This window comes from Hippopotamus amphibius, chromosome 3 (assembly GCF_030028045.1).
Source record: "Hippopotamus amphibius kiboko isolate mHipAmp2 chromosome 3, mHipAmp2.hap2, whole genome shotgun sequence".
Lineage (NCBI taxonomy): Eukaryota > Metazoa > Chordata > Mammalia > Artiodactyla > Hippopotamidae > Hippopotamus > Hippopotamus amphibius.
In genome coordinates, this window is record NC_080188.1 from 18665906 (window position 1) to 18678116 (window position 12211).

Sequence of the window (12211 nt, forward strand, 5' to 3'; positions counted from 1 at the left end):
CCCCCTTGAGTTCCCCCGACCCCAGGTTCCAGGGGCGGGGAACCACCGGAATCTTTGTCAGGTCCTCTGCGCCCCGCCCACTTCCCCCAGAGCCCCACCCAGCCTGACGTCCCCCTCCCCCACAAGCTCCCCTCGCCGCAGCCCGCCTCCTTCCCTCGCCTCAACTCCCGCCCCTCCCCTTCTCCACCCCGCCCCCACCCCCCAGGGCCTGGCCGTCGGCGCGCACCAGTCCGGGGGGAGGGGAAACCGCCAACCCCGTGGCGGCGACGGTCCCCCGGGGCAGGCGGGCCGGCGAGGAGGGGGCGGGGCCTGGCGGGCGGGGGCGGGGCCGGCAGCCGCTCGCGCAGCGCCGGGACTGACGGGCGAGCCGGCCCCCGACCCCCGCTCGCCCCCTCCAGGGCTGCGGGGCGAGTTTCTCCTCGCTGGCCTGGTGCGGCCTGACGGAGGGGGAGTGGCTCGCTCCGGGCCGGCCGGCGCCGGGGGTGAGGCTGCCGGGAAGGGGCTGGAGGCGCCCGAGGGGCCGAGCATCCCTCTCCTCGGCCCGCCGGCCCCCGCTCCCCGCCTTCCCTCCTCCGCCCGCCTGGCCGCCCCGCCCCGCCGTGACCCCCGGCCGCCTCAGGAGCCCGACGCGGTAAGTGCGACTTCCTCCTCGGCGTCGGGGGTGAGGCCGCGGCGGGCCGGCGCGCGCGCCGAGGCCCGCTCCCCGCCCCCACGCGACCCTCCCGCCCAGTCGCTGCCGCCCGACTCCGGCCGGGCCCTCGGGGAGGTGGCCCCGGGGGCGTCTCGGTCCGGAAGGGTGGGCCAGGCGGAGACCTCCCCGAGCCGCGCCCGGGGCTCGAACCCCGGCCCGGCTTCCCGCCGCGCAGCCGAGAGTCCGGAGCGGTGCGTGAGCTGCCCTCGAGTTGTGCAAAGTTCTGGACGCGGCGTTTGTGGCCGGCCGGCTGCGGGGTGGGCTGCTGTCCAGTATCAGTGCTTCCTCCCCGTACTCCTCTACCAATAAAACGAAGTGGAAACCATATCGATTTTTTTTTCGTGGTTACCCGCAGGCTATCATAATCTAAGTTTTTAAGTATATAACTGCCTCATCCCCGGAGTATGGAGAATCAGAAGCAGACATTATTGCAATAAAAACCGGCGTTTCTGGTTGAAACTTTTTCATTTAGGCGTTTCAGTGCATGCGCAGGGATCAAAAGCTGACGAAGAAAGTTTGTTGTATCAAAGAGTAAAGTGTTTCTGCCGTCTTATCATTACATTTTTTAAAAAAAGCTTTTGAATAATTGACACATTCACAGAATTCAAACGGCACAAGAGATACACAGTCTCTCGCCCCACCCACTGATATTACCAGTTTCTTGTGCATCTTTCTAAGGATTGTGTATATACCAATGTCCTTGCTTCTTTAAAAAAAAACATGAAACTGTTGTGTATTAAGTTCCTAGCAGTTACTGGTACCCAATAAATGGTAATTGTCCTTCCGTTTAGAAAAGAGTTTAATAAGTCTTTTTGGTTATTAGACCGCTGAAAAACCAATAATGACTTTTCTTCTGGTTTAAGCATTGCGAATTTGTATTATGAATGTGTATGTTCTATTGTCTTGTCATAACTATATGAATACTTTTACACAAAGGTGACACTGATATTTGGGCGTATGGGACAGGTAGGGAGAAATCAATATGAAATTGTAAGAAAATAGGACGTAATATATAAAATAGTTCCAAAAATGATTTGAAACAACTTAGTGTCCATATGGTATTGTAGAATAAAACAAAACTAAATGAGAAAATTGAGGCAGAGCAGGGGAAAAAAAGACTGCAAAGTCAAGGGTAAGATAATACCAAGTGCATAAGATCCTGTACTAGAGGTGAGTCACAGTTTTGGCTCTGGGCTTCCCTAGCAGCCAGGGGGAAAAAAGAGAGAGAGAGGAGTAAAGTAAGTTTCAGTGTGTTTCTAATTCCAAGATGAAAACAAACCAGTTCTTCTGCCTAAGCACAGCATTTTCTAGCAATGAGGCCTGAAAGGAACATTTTCTCATGGGCCCTAATAAAAAGGGAGAGGATTGTGATGCAATTGACAACATCTTTAAAATATCCCTAGAGAAACTGATGAATTTTGGATAACAGTGTTCTTCAGTATAGGACAATGATAAGACTCCAAAGGTGAGGTCTCTGAAGGCTTAACTTGATCCATTAATAACGTTTAGAATTACCTAGAACAGTATTTCCCAAACTGTGCTCTTAGGCATGAGAAATCAGTGGTTTATTTCTGGAAATAAGATTCTGAGCTCAAATAAGTTTGAGGTAATTGGGTTAGACAGATTTCAATAGTTTTTTCCCCCTCAATTTCTTGGCTAATATTCATGTTTATTCTCTTAAAGGGGGATGTATTGTGTGAACTTTTCCAAATTTATTTGACCATGGAACACAAATTGAGAACCACTGAACCTATAGAAATGAGGATTGCCTGTCCTTCAGGTGATTCTTTGTGAATATTTCTTACTGCTGAGGTTTGATAAGAATTAGAGAGCAAAGGGTTAGAGGTTAGCCAATTTATTAAGAGCCAAGGTGAACATAATCTAAAAGTTGTTTTGTTTTTTTTTTTGCTGCATAGCATGTGGGGTCTTAGTTCCCTGACCAAGGATCAAACCCTTGGCTTCTGCTTTGGAAGTGCAGAGTCTTAACCACTGGACCTCCAGGGAAGTCCCTAAAAGTCGGAATTTTAAAATATTACATATCAAAGGAAAAGGCTACTTCCCCCCCGCCCCAGAATTCTTTTATAGTTCCTCATTGTTCTGCAAACTGCCTGTTGGACCAGATGATCTCTAGAACTTTTTCCTGTACTGTGCTTCGGGGTACTGAGTCTTTTTTAAACTAGGTTTAGGCAAGTAGAACTCCTTAAAGGATGACTTTAATTATTCTTGTATGTAAATATGTTATTAATATTTATCTTTTAATCCCAAACACGGTTCGTACTATTACTGTCAAATCCTAGAATTCTGTAGCTGTAAGAGATCTTGGAAAGCGTGGTACATAATGGAAAGGGATTTGGAGCCAGAAAACCTGGGATTGTGCCAATAATGTGCAGGGTTGTTTCCAGTAAGGTTATGAACCTCTCTGAATCTGTTTCCTTATTTGTAAGATTAGAATGATGACAGCACACAATTCATTCAATAGATGTTGAGAGTCTAATAGGTGCTGGGTAGTGGAAAAACAGCTTTAAGGGCATAAATGAAATAAATAATGTATCAGGAATCCTTTACTGTTTAAATTTTTTCCAATCTTGAGTGTAGATGGCAAGAGTTTGAACAGCAAGGAATATCATCCTATCCAAATATATTTGGTCCCTGAGTTTCAAATAGCAAGTAGTGAGGAGATGAGAAAATGAGGGATTAGTCCAAAAATTTATTTGACTCCATTCAGTTCTTGTGCTTGGATTTTGAGACTTCGGATAATGAGAGATACTTCTATAAGAAAGTGTTCTATAGATGATGCAGTGCTGTACAAAATGTTACCATTCTGAAGACAATGAGAGGGGTTTACAGAGTATATCAGGTAGGGTAAATAATGATGTGGTAACAAAAGACCCTCACAGCGTAGTGGTTTAAAACAACAAAGGTTTGTGGCTCAGTCACACTACATGTCCAGTTAGGGTCAGCAGGAGAACTTTGTTCTGGTAGTCATTTAGAGCTCCAGGTTGTCAGAGGCTCCATCTCAACACCTGCTTCCACATTTGTCAGGGAGAGAAAAGGATGTATAAATTGCACATTGGCTTCTACGTGAAAGTGACACAGTAACTTCCACTGCCATTTCATTGGCCAAACAAGTCATATGACTACAACCCAACTTCAAGGAGGTGGGGAAATGCAATGCTATCTTATGCCCAGAAGGAGGAGAACCAGAACAGTCTTAAGAACAACCTAAGCAGACTTTATAGTCCCACAGGTTAATACAAAATCTGAATAAATCAAATTATGTTCTTCAGTATTCTATTTAGAGAATAGAAAACAGCATTTCTTTGTATATGTATAATCATAGAATTATGCTAATGAGAATTTAAAGAACATCTTTTATTAATTGGAACTGAAATGCTTTTGAAAACTCCCAATTAGACAAACTGGCCAAGTCGATTTCATTATTTTTTAGTTTCATTGATTTTTGCTATTGTTTTCTTTGTCTCTATTTCATTTATTTCTGCTTTGATCTTTATGATTTCTCTCCGTCTACTCACTTTGGTTTTTGTTTGCTCTTCTTTCTCTAGTTTCTTTAGGTGTAAGGTTAGATTGTTTATTTGGGATTTTTCTTGTTTCTTGAGGTAGGATTGTATTGCTATAAACTTCCCTCTTAGAACTGCCTTCGCTGCATCCCATAGGTTTTGGATCGCTGTGTTTTCATTGTCATTTGTCTCTAGGTATTTTTTGATTTCCTCTTTGATTTCTTCAGTGATCTGTTGGTTATTTAGTAGTGTATTGTTTAGCCTCCATGTGTTTGTGTTTTTTACAGTTTTTTTTTCCTGTAATTGAGTTCTAATCTCATAGCATTGTGGTCAGAAAAGATGCTTGATGCGGTTTCAATTTTCTTGAATTTACCAAGGCTTGATTTATGACCCAAAATGTGATCTATCCTGGAGAATGCTCCATGTGCACTTGAGAAGAATGTGTAATCTGCTGTTTTTGGAGGTAATGTCCTATAGATATCTATTAAATCCAGCTGATTTATTGTGTCATTTAAAGCTTGTGTTTCCTTGTTAATTTTCTGTGTGGATGATCTGTCCATTGGTGTAAGTGGGGTGTTAGTGTTAAAGTCCCCCAGTATGATTGTGTTACTGTCGATTTCCTCTTTCATAGTTGTTAGCATTTGCCTTATGTATTGAGGTGCTCCTATATTGGGTGCATATATATTTATAATTGTTATCTCTTCTTGGATTGATCCCTCAATCTTTATGTAGTGTCCTTTCTTGTCTCTTGTAACATTTTTTATTTTAAAGTCTATTTGATCTGATATGAGTATCGCTACTCCAGCTTTCTTTTGATTTCCATTTGCATGGAATATCTTTTTCCATCCCCTCACTTTCAGTCTGTATGTGTCCCTAGGTCTGAAGTGGGTCTCTTGTAGACAGCATATATATGGGTCTTGTTTTGGTATCCATTCAACCAGTCTTTGTCTTTTGGTTGGTGCATTTAGTCCATTTACATTCAAGATAATTATCAATATGTATGTTCCTATTACCATTTTCTTAATTGTTTTGTTTTTGTTTCTCTAGGTCCTTTTCTTCTCTTATGTTTCCTGCTTAGAGAAATTCCTTTAGCATTTGTTGTAAGGCTGGTTTGGTGGTGCTGAATTCTCTCAGCTGTTGCTTGTCTGTAAAGCTTTTGATTTCTCTGTCGAATCTGAATGAGATCCTTGCTGGGTAGAGTATTCTTGGCTGTAGGTTCTTCCCTGTCATCACTTGAAATATATCCTGCCACTCCCTCCTGGCTTGCAGAGTTTCTGCTGAGAAATCAGCTGTTAACCTGATGGGAGTTCCCTTGTATGTTATTTGTCATTTTTCCCTTGTTGCTTTTAAGAACTTTTCTCTGTCTTTAATTTTTGTCAATTTGACTACTGTATGTCATGGCATGTTTCTCCTTGGGTTTATCCTGCCTGGGACTCTCTGCGCTTCCTGGACTTGGGTAGCTATTTCCTTTCCCATGTTAGGGAAGTTTTCAACTATAATCTCTTCCAGTATTTTCTCGAGTCCTTTCTCTCTCTCTTCTCCTGGGACCCCTATAATGCAAATGTTGGAGCATTTAACATTGTCCCAGAGGTATCTTAGGCTGTCTTCAGTTCTTTTCATTCTTTTTTCCTTATTCTTTTCTGCATCAGTGATTTTCACCATTCTGTCTTCCAGGTCACTTATTCATCCTTCTGCCTCCATTAATCTGCTATTGGTTCCTTCTAGTGTATTTTTCATTTCAGTTATTGTGTTGCATATCTCTGTTTGTTTCTTCTTTAATTCTTCTAGGTCTTTGGTAAACTTTTCTTGCAACTTTTCGATCTTTGCATCCAATCTTTTTTCAAAGTCCTGTATCATCTTCACTATCATTATTCTGAATTCTTTTTCCAGAAGAGTGCCTATGTCCTCTTCATTTAGTTGTTTTTCTGGTGTTTTATCTTGTCCCTTCATCTGGTACAAAGTCTTTTGCCTTTTCATTTTCTCTGTCTTTCTGTGGCTGTGATTTTCAGTTCCACAAGATGAAATACTGCTGATACTGCTTGATTCTGTTGTCTGCCCTCTTGTGGAGGAAGCTATCTAGGAGGCTTGTGGGTGCTTCCTGATGGGAGGGACTGATGGTGGGTTGGGCTGGGTGGGTGGAGCTCAGTGACACTTTAATCTGCTTGTCTGCCAATGGGTGGGGCTGTGTTCCCACCCTGGTGGTCGTTTGACCTGAGGTGGCCCAGCGCTGGAGCTTACAGGCTCTTTGGTGGAGCTGATGGTGGACTCTGGAAGGGCTCACGCCAGTGAGTACTTCTCAGAACCCCTGCCACCAGAGCCCCTGTCTCCTCAGTGAGCCACAGCTGCCCCCCACCTCTGCAGACAACCCTCCAACACCAGCAGGTAGGTTTGGTTCAGTCTCCTATGGGGTCACTGCTCCTTCCCCCTGGGTCCTGGTGAGCACACTTTTTTGTATGCCTTCCAAGAGTGGAGTCTCTGCTTCCCGCAGTCCTGTGGAGGTCCTGCAATCAAATCCCGCTGGCTTTCAAAGTCTGATTCTCTGGGGATTCCTCCTCCCATTGCTGGACCCCCAGGTTAGGAAGCCTGACGTGGGTCTCAGAACCCTCAGGACTTCTGCAGTATAACTGTTCTCCAGCTTGTGAGTCACCCACCCAGCATTTATGGGATTTGATTTTAACACGATTGCGCCCCTCCTACCATCTCATTGTGGCTTCTCCTTTGTCTCTGGATGTGGGGTGGGTTGTTTTGGTGAGTTCCAGTGTCTTCCTGTCAATGGTTGTTCAGCAGTTAGTTGTAATTCCAGTGCTCTTGCAGGAGGGAGGGAGTGCATGTCCTCCTACTCCGCCATCTTGATTCTTCCTCATTATTTTTAAATTATATGTCCATTCAATAAACATTTGTTAAATGTGGTTGGTGTGTGTGAGACACTATGTTAGATCCCATGAGGATAAAAAGATGAATGGGAAGTTTACACCCCAACAGAAAATAACTATAATTGAGTTCTCTCTTTCCCCTTCTCTTTAAAACATTAACAGAATCTTTTAATACGATAAAACATGATTTTGTATATATACATCGTTACCACTTTGCCTCTAACCATCTTTTTTGGTCTTAGGGATTACTAGGTGACAAGTTATAGAAAATTATTTAAACTAATTTAAGCAGAAAGAGTGTTTTGTTAGAAAAGAGTTATAGCTTTATGTCAAAGAATCCAAGGGCAGGAAGTGCAGCTGAGTCTCTGAGGCAGCTGGCATCAATGACAGAAAGTTAGGAGCTGGGCTGCTTGCCCTCTCCAGGTCTATATGATTTCTTGCTAATGTCTCTCTCTGCACATATGCTTCATTCCTATTTCTCTGTTGACTAGTTTTCTCTATTCTGCTGTTAAAATGGGCGTGTTTAACCTAAGAGTTCACACACTTAAAGGAAACTAGCTACAGCCTTTAGCAATTCTAGATGAACTACTTTTTTCTAAGTGCCACATCTTCTTAGTTCTTAATTTAACCACTATAAGAGTTTGAAAATAACAGAGTTGGCCCTAAAATATCAATATAACAGGTTAGGGTAATTGACAACTTTGTAACAGAGAAGGAGGCAGTTCTAATAGCTTATGATGAAAGAAACCTGTGATGCTGGTGAAAGTTCTACTACGTAATTAACATCAGCTTGCAGATCTCTTGAGACAGGCTGATTAGAATAATCAGGATAAGAAGGTAGAACTGGGGCTGATTTGTAGCAACAATATCCCCTCTCTGAACACTGGCAAATGCCATCTCCGTTGTAATCCTTTCATCCATTCCTTCTCACTCTCCCAAGGTACAGATTACTGAATTGTCTAACTGTTATAAGTCACCTACTTTTGATGATAATACCAGGGGCTCCCTGGTTTCTTCCCACGGCTAATACTGCAGGAAGAAGGGAGCACTTAATAGATTGCTTTACTCCAAATTGGTCTAGACACTCTACTTGGACATTTTACCCTTTAACATGATTGCCGTATTTCTCCACCAACTTAACCTATTTTTATTCTCAATAAATTTCTATTCTTTTCCTGTAAACCGTGTACTTAGCTTCTCTAGCAAAGCTCCCTTGGCATTCTTTACCAATGCAATGTCTCCATTAGTTTTGGTTGAAAAACATCCATAGCTTCACCTCAGCAGATGGCTGAAGGGATGGACTGTGGAGAGTAGTATATGTTACCTGAAAGAGGGGATCCCAGGAAAGAAGAATAACAGAGGAAGGCAAGTGAAAGCTGTGTATGAGATTAGGTGGGATTTGGCAGGGATGTATGTTAGACTAAAAAAGCAGACAAAAAGAGGAAGGGGTTTGGGTTCAGAATGTAGAACATGTGGAACATCATTCTAAGACATTTGTGTAGTCTTGTTGCTGTGCAAATGAATGGGTCTTCTTGGGTTCAAACTCGTAAGACTACCGTAGGCTTATTTACCCAGAAGGCTATCAGGAATTATAGCTTGCCGGCAAGGCAGCATCACATTTTCCTCATCAGTGGTTGCAGTTCTCACAGAAGGCCATGTAAGCAGTTCATGTAGCCACCTGGGAGACATCTCTCTATATGAAAGCTTAGGTGCAGGGAGACAAATCTCACATCAGATAGTTGCTGGAGCTGAGTTGGCTTAAAAACCTTATGTCCCACAGCAGACAGTTATCTCTTATAGGATTCCATAGCCTTAGCTTCCAGGGTCCCCACAAGGGATGTGCCAATTACAAGAGCCACCACACTTAGGAAAGTCAAAGCTGTGGCTTCTTAAGAGGTGTTTATAGTTCATTTATCATTCCTCTGAGTCCAGATGCAAATTTACTAATTGGGGGATCATTTTTACTATAAGCAGTGTTGCCAGGTAACATAGTTATTATATCTACTTCCATCAGATTACCAGGGGAATAGAGCCAAGAGAGTTAACTGAAGGTTAGTATTAGACGGGAAAAAGATTTTTACCACACTTGTCATTATCTACAGTCTTCCATAGTCCTTTTCATTTGGGAAGCATTCAGTAATATTCATTTTGCTTACGTTAATGTATTGTGTTTTAACTCTTCATGACAGTAAGTGTGAAATAGAGGGCTTGAGAGAAAGGGAAGGCTGGAAAGGTAGGCAAGGACTACTAGATTGTCAAAAGCACTGAACTCTATACTGAAGGTGTTGGCTTTTATTTATCTTGTAGGCGATCAGGGGAAAAAAGTTTTACCTAAGAGTGATGTCAAGAATTACACTTTGGAAGGTTAACTTGGGCTGTAGTGTGGAGAGTAAATTAGAGGAGATTTAGATTTGAGGCTGGTTGGTTCATTTCTGCTAAATATTTGCCTTTCTTTGAGGAGCTGTTTCTCTGATAAGCAGAAAGAAGGAATACTCAATTCTGTGCTCTGCAGGAGTTTAGCATTGCTGGACAGATTCAGTACGGTCCATTGGATGGAGGGGCCTGAACCAGTTTGTCTTTCTAAATTTATTTGCCAGCCCCCAGCTTGAAGACTGAGAGTTTGGGAGGAATGCTCTGAACTGCCTAAGAACATTGGATTAACACTAAGAAATAATCCTCACCTCCATAGGTCTCCACTGATCTCCATTTGACTCACTAGCATGCCTTATTTTGCTTTTTGCCAGAGTTAAATTATAGAACAGTCTTTTGGTGTCTTTTTCTCTTCCTTTCTTTCTTTCATTTTTTCTTTTTCTTTTTCCTTTTGTCATGTTTTGGTTTGTTTTGGTTTGGTTTGGGTTTTTAAGGTCTGGTTGTAGAGCAAGCCAGGGAATTTCTTTAATGGCTAACTGGTTTAACCATTTCTAATTGCCAGCAGTTGAGAAACCTGGTACTTCACGTTTTTCTCCTCTCTGTTGCTAACATTGCCCTTTTTACCCTTTCCTTACCCAGCTTACACTGTTCTATCTAATATAAAATACAGTTCATAAAGTCTGATTGATCCTACAGCAGAATCAGGTTGATCTGTGGTGGACTCATTATGTTCTGAGAACTCCAGCAATTTTGCTTGATTATATTTGTGTCTGGAGAGTACTGATTGATTACTTTTTTCCATCACCATAAAGCTACAAAGAAGACAAACACTTACTGGATTTGGTTCAGGTGAGTAAAACATAAAATTATGGTTTTCCAGATTATTACTTTTTATGGCACATGAGACAGCTGTGTGCACATGCCAAGCATAGAGTGTCCAGCAGGAATTCAGCAGTGGTTTGCCATCATATTTATGGTATTATGATTCTCGTCTTTGTGCCACAGCAAATATATACTTAAATTCACAAAATCTAAGGAGCTGGTGCTAAGGAAATCTTTCTTTTTGACCTGTCATCAAGTCAAAAGGCTATTTTTTTAAGTAAATACTTTGTTATAATCATGCTGTGGTCTTCAGAGTATCAATTGTGATCACTTTTATAGATGAGTAGGGGATTAAAAGGCCATATAATATTAATTTAGCTGATTTTTTAAAATGTTACTTGCTCTACTACCAGCTGTTAGTACCAATACACAGTTGAGGGATGAAAAGGTACTTTTGATATTAATATGGGTCAGCACTTCACCGTATAAGAAATAGTGACAGAAGTTGGGAGGGAGCCAAGTGGGGCAAAATCTGTGAGGCATTTGTACTTCGTAAATAAATGCCACATTGGCAATTAATTGCAACAATGATGAACTTAGTATTTTGTTATATTAGGAGTGATGGGTTAAGTACTCTTTTTTCTCGCTTATTGCCTATTTGCTTTGAGTTTGGTCAGTCTCATTGAGAAAGCATTTAAGCCTGTTCTGTGGCTCTCTTCTAGATAGCTAACCTTGAAAACCTAGATAACAAATCAACTATACTCTGAATCTGCTTCCCAATTTGGACAATGCGGGTAAATACCTACTCTACCTTCTCACAAGGCAGCTGTGAGTTGCAAATGAGAATACTTTAAAATCAAGAAGCAGTGTGGTGTACTTGACAGTGTATGGTCTTTAGAGTCAGTCTTGGATTCAAATTGAACCCTGCTACTCACCAGATACACGTAGCCTCACTTCACTTCAGGGTCCTCACGTGTTAGGGGAAAGCAGAATGACCCCTGTTTGCCCAGGTGTCTGTGACAACTGCCGCATTCAGTGTAAAGTATTGCACGTTACCCTGCACATTTACACTCAGGAGATGGTAGCTGCTGTTACAAATCCAGATGCTTACTAAGTTCTTCCATGTGCTACTTAGTTAATCCCATTTATCTGAAGAGAAACCTGAAGACCGAGGTTGTAAAGTGATTTGTCCAAATTATACAGCTAGCTGGCTCAAGTTCTTTCTGCTCGATCACTTAGGCTACCACTAACAAGTGATCATGTGGGAAAATGACAGCAGAAGCACCCCTACCAACTACCTCTGAACTGACTCATGTTTTTAACTTAACGCGCTCTCTTCCCTCTGTAAAATGTTCTTACTTATCCTAGGGGCCAGGTGCTCACCCACAGCTGAGTGGGCTGCTCCGTAGCAGACCTGCACAGCTCTGTGCCTACCTGTTGAGTTGGGTACTTACTGAAAGCTGATTGTTCTTATTCACAAACCTGTTTTCAACAGTTATGCTTGTTATAGTAACTGTAAAACATTAGTTAACATGTAAATTAATGAGAGTGTAAGGAAAAGAGAATTCATTCTTTGAAAATTAAGTTGACTGCTTTGGAACATTGTCTCAAAATAAATGAATTATTAACAGATTTGCTATGAGATTTGATGAAGGCTGGATAACTGTAAAAGACTAGGAGGAAAATCATCAAAGCCTAGAGCAGAGGCTGTCAAAGTATTCAAGTCCATGGTCCAGCTGACTGGTCTTTAGACTATTAGTGGTTCTCCAGGAAATGAGGGGCCCACACCAGAATGTAAATTAACTACATCACTAAGCACACTGTTTGGTTCAGCTGACAGTTTTTTCATGGTAAGACTTTCTCCTTGAAGGAAACAGTACATTAATTTACATTCTGGCACAAGCTTTTTATCTTGTGGTGGATAGACCACTGGTCTA

At 42.2% G+C, this 12211-nt stretch overlaps 1 protein-coding gene across 9 annotated transcripts in view; it reads left to right on the forward strand.

Annotated features, from left to right (window-relative positions):
- Nucleotides 1-365: 365 nt before the first annotated feature.
- Nucleotides 366-12211, forward strand: part of KLHL5 (kelch like family member 5) — an 82141-nt gene continuing 70295 nt past the window's right edge. For 3 of the 9 annotated variants that reach the window (XM_057727879.1, XM_057727881.1, XM_057727882.1), the window contains exon 1: nt 366-631. The gene's annotated coding sequence lies outside the window, so the exon portion shown is untranslated. The remainder of the gene's footprint in view (nt 632-12211) is intronic. The other 6 variants (XM_057727878.1, XM_057727876.1, XM_057727877.1 and 3 more) reach the window with 3 other exon arrangements.